This window comes from Diceros bicornis, chromosome 18 (assembly GCF_020826845.1).
Source record: "Diceros bicornis minor isolate mBicDic1 chromosome 18, mDicBic1.mat.cur, whole genome shotgun sequence".
Classification (NCBI taxonomy): domain Eukaryota; kingdom Metazoa; phylum Chordata; class Mammalia; order Perissodactyla; family Rhinocerotidae; genus Diceros; species Diceros bicornis.
The window spans coordinates 16,404,225-16,411,894 of record NC_080757.1 but is presented as its reverse complement, the minus strand read 5'-3'; positions in this window follow the sequence as shown (position 1 = coordinate 16,411,894).

Genomic DNA, 7,670 nt, shown 5'->3' with positions numbered 1-7,670 from the left:
ACTCCTTCTCGGCCTTCAGGCTTCAGGACTGAGGCCAAGGTCTTGCCTCCAAGCTGGCCAGACACTGAGGATCTACATCCGGAGGCTCGGGACCCAGCAGGTGGGGTAGGGGACCCGGGGCTCTCAAGGAGGGCTGGGTGAGCCCTAAGGCCTGGCTCTGCAGGCGTGTGGCCCCCAGGCCATTGTCCTGTGAAGAGGGAGGATTGGCCCCAGAGCTGGCAGGTGCCATGGAGGGTACTAGGCAAACCCCAGCCAGGCTCGACCTCCCCGAACACGCCTGCAAATAGCTCTGCTCTGTCATCTTCAGCGTAAATAGGAGTGGCAAACTTGGCCTGTCGATGGGGGCTGGGGGGACAGTAACCGTCACAGCCCTGGGGTGACAGGGCTGACCACGTCAGGACTGTGAGGTGAAGGGCATGGATGCTGGAGGCAAACCGCCTGGGCTGAAATGGTGGCTCTGCCTCTTTCCAGCGGTGAGACCTTGGGCAATTCACTTCACCTCGTCCACTTAATGAATAATGTTTCATTGAAATAATTATGTTTCTTATATTATTATAATAATACTGTTATATTAAGAAATATAACCAGCACATCAATTCCCATCACAGATACTATTATGAGGACAAAGCTAACCAGAATATTTAAAGCATTTTTTAAGTGAGTTGATTTTTTTAAAAAATATATAAAGTAAATAATACTGCAAGTCCCGGTTGAAAAGCCAGTTCCTAAGTAATAGAGCTTAGGGAATGCTGGGTTAGGGGCCTGCTTGGCTATGCTTCGGGCTATCCCTGGGGGACCAACGGTTTTCAGACTGTTCCTCAGACCCTGGGAGCTCCAGAAGTTTGGGGCAGGCGGAGATGCACAGACTAGCAGGTAGGAGTGTGGTCAGCAGGAGCAGGGGAGTGTGAAGGACCTCTCTGCTGCCCAATCCCCCCCACCCTGTCTGGACTGCAAATGTGACTTAGGAAGTAGCATGGTCACGGGGCAGGGCAGGGCCCAGGGTGTGGCCATGGGAGATGGTGGCTGAAATGAAGCCATCGGAGAGGCGGTTGGTGGTGCAAGGCTCAGGACTGGGGCCATTGTGTTGGCCGGCAAAGGCATCAGGGGCTGTCAGAATGACACGGAGGGGATGGGGGATGTGTCAGTGTGGACTGGGGCACAGCATGTTGGTAGGATTTGTGGGGACTCACTGCCAAGGGATGGAGGAGGACCAGGCTGGACAAAACAACGGGAGAGGCCCATGTCATCAGAGCTCCTGTTTACAGAGAAGCAGGGATCTCCGAGGCACGGGGACAGGGCTGAGAGGAAGCATGGGGCTGAGGAAGCTCAGAGCTGCCTGAGACACCCAGGACACCCAGGCCGATAGGGACGAGGGTCCTGGTGGATACTTAGGTGGTGCTCAACCAGGCAAGGTCTCAGGAGCCCACGTCTCTGCCTTGTGGCGAGCTCGGGAAGTCATAGCGCCCCTCCCGTGGACCCAGGTCTGGGCTCCCAGCTCCCACCATTCCCACCGTGGAGCCAGGGTTAGGACTTGTCTCAGGAGCCGGAGATTCAGACAGTGATGTTTTAAATAATTATATATATTTTTATTGAGGTATAACTGACATGTATTAGTTTCAGGTGTATAACATAATGATCAGAAGTTGTATATGTTGCAAGATGATCACCATAATAAATCTAATTAACATCCATCACCATACATACAATACATACAATTTTTTTTTGCTGAGAATAAAAACTTTTAGGATCTACTCTCTTAAAATTATTATTTTTTAATGGTGCAAGTAAAAAATTTTTTCCATTGTAGGCTTATTTTTTTCTTATTTTTTTATTGTGGTAAAATATATATAACATAAAATTTACCATTTTAACTACTTTTAAGTGTGCAATTCAGTGGGTTAAGTACATTCACAATGTTGTACAACCATCACCACCATCCATTTCCAAAACTTTTTCATCGTCCCAAAGAAAGACTCAGTACTCATTAAACCCCCACTCCCCACCCCTAAGCCTCTGGTAACCTCTGTTCTACCTTCTGTCTCTATGAATTTGTCTATTCCAGGCTTATTATTTTTAAGGGTAATACATGTATGTAGTAAAAATGCAGAGCAGAGCAGTTTTCCTGGGTCCTGGTTCTCTTCCCAGATGAACTATTTTTTATCAGTTTCCTGCTTATTCTTTCAGAGGAATCTTATGCATAAATAAAAATATACGTGTGTATATATACCCTTTTTTTATATATACAAAGGGAATACACTGTTTTATGCCTCTTGCTTTTATATTTAACAACACATCTGAAATGAAAAGGTATTTAGTGCATCAGAATAACGATGTATCTTCCATATCAGTGAGCACAGAGCTGCCTTGTCCTTTTTAATGGCTCTGTAATATTCCCTGGTACGGGTGAATCATGCTGTATTTAACCTATCTCTTAGTGATAGAAACTCTTCAATTTTCAATTTGCTACATTGATCTATTGACAATTCATGCTTGCCCTTAGTAGCAAAAATGCAACAGCACCTAGTTAGCAAGAAAAACAAATTAAACGCAATGAGACACACTTCCTCACTTATCAAACCAGCAAAAATTCAAGTCTGGTGATACCAAGTGTTGGTGAGGATATAGAGGAACTGGAACTCTCATCCAGGACTGGTGGGAGTGGAAATGATCATAACCACTTCGGAGAGCAGTTTGTCACTATCTGGTCCAGCTAAGGATACGTATGTCCCTTGGCCCAGCAATTCCCTGTCCAGGAAACTGTAAAGAAATTCTCCCCGCTGTGGGCCAAGAGACAGGAATATATGTGATAACAGGTTTATAACAGCAAAGCATGGAAATAACCTAAATGTCCAACAATAGGAGAAAGGAGAAATAAATTGTGGTATATTCAGAGTGGAATATTATACAGCAATGAAAACAAACAATAGCTATATGCATCAGCAGGAATAAATCTCACAAGCAATGGTAAGTGAAAAAAATCAGTTGAATGAGGATATATATACTATGATATCATTTATATGAAGTTTTACAAAATGCAAAACAATGCCATATTTGTTTACAGATACATACATATGTACTAAACATAAAAATGAATACATGGAGTGATCATTGTCAAATTTAAGATAGTGATTGCCTCTGGCGAGAGCAATGGATGGAGCAAGGGATTTCAAACGCATTCATGTTTTGTTTTAATTGTGGTAAAATATATATAACACAAAATTTGCCATTTTAATCATTTTTAAGTGTACAATTCAGTGGCACTATTACATTCACAATGTTGTGCAACTATCACTATTTATTTCCAAAACTTTTCCTTCATCACCTCAAACAGAAACTCTGTACCCATTAAGCAATAACTCCCATTCTCTCCTCCCCCTCAGCCCCTGGTAATCTCTAGTCTACTGCCTGTCTCTATAAATTTGCCTATTCTAGATATTTCATATAAGTAAACCATACAATATTTATGCTTTTGTGTCTGTCTTATTTCACTTAATATGTTTTCATGGTTCATCCAGATTGTAGCATCTTTCAGAATTTCATTCCTTTTCAGGGCTGAATAATATTCCATTGTATGGATTCACCACATTCGTTTCTCCATTCATCTGTTGATGGACACTTGAGTTGTTTCCATTCTGGCCATTGTGAATAATGCTGCAATGAACATGGGTGTACAAGTAGCTATTTGAATTCTTGCTTTTTTTGTATGTGTGTGTGTGTGAGGAAGATCAACCCTGAGCTAACAACCATGCCAATCCTCCTCTTTTTTGCTGAAGATGATCAGCCCTGAGCTAACATCCATGCTAATCCTCCTCTTTTTGCTGAGGAAGACCAGCTCTGAGCTAACATCTATTGCCAATCCTCCTCCTTTTTTTCCCCTAAGCCCCAGTAGATAGTTGTATGTCATAGTTGCACATCCTTCTAGTTGCTGTATGTGGGACGCTGCCTCAGCATGGCTGGAGAAGCAGCGCGTCGGTGTGCGCCCGGGATCCGAACCCGGGCCACGAGTAGCGGAGCAGGCGCACTTAACTGCTAAGCCATGGGGCCGGCCCCTTGAGTTCTTGCTTTCAATTATTTTGTGTATATACTTAGGAGTGGAATTGCTGGATCATATGGTAATTCTACGTTTAGCTTTTTGAGGAACCTATAACGTTTTTGTTTCAAGCTGGTTGGTTGGTACAGGCAGTCTGTATACTCTAGGCCTTTTGTGTGTGACTGAAATATTTCATCAATTTAAAAAGTGAAATGAGCTAAAATTGGAAGCCACAATTTGCATTGTTAATAACTTGTGAATTGCATCATCAATTCAAAACTGTTTGAGGGAACATTTGTGGCTGTTGGCCCAGGTTTCAGAACTGCCAGTCAGAGCTCCTGCCCATTCTAACCCGTTCCTAAGGCTGAGACGTTCACCCCAGTTCTGAAGACACTTGAACAAGACCCTGGGCTCCCGCAGTCCCCAGGCCTCTTGGGGTGACGGGTGGGGGGACACTACCTCATCCGAGCTGTCACCTAAGCCTCAGACTACACCCCCTGTCCTCCAACAGGTTATTCCTGGAGCTTCCCCTGAGGACTCAGCATTATCCCTCATTGGCATCTGATCTGTGGCCAGAGGCAGCCTGATCCTGGGCTAAGCCCCTCCTGGCAGGTGAGCCTCTCACCTCAGCCTCCTTCCTGCCCGGCAGCCCAGACCACAGCCTGTGTGGAGGGAGGGAGAGCCCTAGTTCTTCCATCCAGCCCTGGGTGTGAGTCCCGGGTCTGCCTCGTGTGACAGGGCCAGGCCCTCCATCTCTATAGGCCTCGGTTTCCTCATCTGGCAAGTGAGAGGGGTAGGCGAGGTGAGGGGCCCACAGACCTGCAGTGGGGGCCTCTGCAGGGACAGAGGTCCCAGGAGCGAAATAAGAGGAGCATCTCTTTGAGCCATTTAGCCCATCCTGACAGCTCCAACAGCATCTGACATCTGCAAAACAACATCATTAGGTACGTGTTAACTTTTCCCCGCTGCTAGGCCGAGTGTTAGTAAATGTACTGTGACGAGTGGAATGTGTTTATGAGAGTGTGCATAATAAATTATCAGAAAGAGCTGCATTTTTAATATCGCTTAATACATCAAGTTTGCCTCTCAGCAGCCACAGGCTATACTGCAAACGCTTACACTGACTGGCTTACATCGGCGCTCCATCTCGCTTCCCGGGCCGAGGCCGTAGAATCGGCCAAGGAGGAGGCAGCGATCGGCCAGAGTGACTGGCTCCCATGGCCCTTCCTGATTTGCCCTCCATCATCAGAATCCAAAGGACCATGGGGCTTCCTTCATCACGGGGCCCCCTGCAGAATGTAGCACGGGGCCCGTCACAGGGTACGTGCTCAATAAATATTGTAGAAGTGTGGATTCATAAATAAATGAATGGGAAGAGCCCTGGAGGCCTCTCTCCATCAACCGGCAACAGTACTTGGAACTCCTCCATCGGCCCCTCCTCTGGGTGAAGAATTCCTGTTATTCCAGAGAAGGTTCCACCAGCACAGCATGCCAAGAGCTCCTCCAGGAATCAGGGATGGGTGGAAACTAGGGTATATGTTAGGCCAGGGCCCTTCGTCCCCAGGCATGTGGACACCGGCCAGAGATGCCAACCAAGAACATCCAGCCAAGGGCAGAGTGGAGGCCATTTCCTCTGAAACGCCTGTCGCCCACCGGAAGGAAAGGCTTTAACCAGTCAGTCATTCTCAGCCAGGAAGGATGTCATTATGCCCAAAGCAGGGTGAATCAGACCCCCAGTGGGACTTCACCAAAGCGCTCTAGAAATTCCAGCGCCCCCACCCCCGCCTGGGTGTTGCGCATTGAACAGCGTGGAGGCAGCAAAACCGGTTGAGCATCACTGTATTAAACCATTAGCACCATCTAACCCGGCGATTGTCATACAAATAATTGTGCATAAAAATAATCCAGGAGTGCTTGTTAAGACGCACATATCTGAGTCAGGGGTGTGAGGTGGGGGCCTGGGATCTGCATTATTAACAGGCATCCCAGTGGTACAGACGCCTGGGCCACCCTCCGAGGAACCCACTTCTGCCTCATTGGACAGGGGCCTTTGCATGTACGGGGAGAGCTCAGAAGCCTGTTGGGAGAAGCAGGTCGGGGAGAAGCGAGGGCACAGGGTTCCTGAGGGCTGTGACAAAGGGCAGACTCTACCCACTTAACTTTGCTGAGGGCCGGTCCAGCTGCAGAGCCACCCACCCCAGCGTGGAAGGCAACATGATTGATTGGGTCTGGACACGTCCAGCTGCTTAAAGATCCCCACACATGCCAGCCGGTGCCCCACTTCTCAACACACTGTCCCCGGTGTCCCCACCTGGCCTTGCCGCAGACATGGAGAGGGCAGCCAACTGCATTTCACTGGTAGGGAAACTGAGGCAGGCACAGGGCATATGATGATGGTTTGCACCGGGAAGAGAATTACAGTTCACTGAGTGCCCGTTGCACGCCAGGGGCTACACCAGGCACCTTAGATCCCTCCTGCCTTCATTGATCACAGGGCTGTTCATGGCCCCCCACTCCACAGGTGAGACCAAGGGCCTAAGCAACCAGCCCAAAGTCAGACACAGGAGGAGGGAGACACTGGTTTTTGAATCCAAGTCTGCCTGACTCCCCAGCCCATACTCCTTCTAGAAACTGAACACCTGCCCAGATAACACCAGTTCTACTGCTCCAGGGGGCCCTACCCCATCTCAGTTGGGCTCATGGCTGGAGGAACTCAGACCCCAGAGTGGCTCTCAACTCTGCCACGTGCAGGAGGCTGGCCCCACATATGCTACATGTTCCTCCAGCGGGCATCCTGGGTTTCCCTGGCTGGATGCTTTGGAGGCTGGGCCCTCTACCCGACTTCTTCCAGACCCTTCCCAGAGCCAGCACCTGCAGAGCCAAGAGCTGTGAGCTGAACCTTCAAAAAGTCAGACCCGCAGAAGGTCAAAAGGCCGGGAGGGAGTGGTCAGCCCCCTTCTGTCCCCAGCCCCAGCAAACACAGAGGCAAAGTCTTGGTGTCAAAAGGGCACAGGGTCAGGGGTCAGGATATCCAGGCTCTCATTCCCGGTCACTTGACCTGAAGTCCTGAAGCCTCAGTTTTCCCATCTGTAAGATGATGACAACACTCTCTTGCTCCTCAACTGAAGGAATTGTGACATGATGGCTCAGTGTCTGCATCTTAATACCCCAAATCATTACACAATCACTGATGCAGCCACCTCTGGCACAGAAGGACTTGCTCTGTGCCTATTTAAGGACTAATCCCCTTAAGCATTCCTGGAAATGAGAAACCCACTCATTGTGTCAGGCTTTCAGGCTCTCCTGTCCTTCCCTTGGCCTTTGACTGCGGGACGGCTGAATTTTTCCCCCCCAGGATCTCAGTTTGTCCTTCGGGAGCCCCCGGTCTGGTTCATTCCCTCTGTAACCCCCGAGGCTCTGGGCTCCCTCTCTCTTCCCCTCCTCTTCCTGCTCAATTTGGGCTGTCCCCATCCAAGAAGCCTCAGGAAGAGCTTTGGGGAACAAGGTCTCATCTGTGTCTCCAGCTCTGCTCTGACTCCTCGAGCTCTGTAGGGGTGGGGAGGAAAAGGCAGGGGTCGGGGGGGTGGAAGCCCCCCAAAAGTCAGGACACCTGGGTCAGGACCCAGCTCTGCCCCCAGCC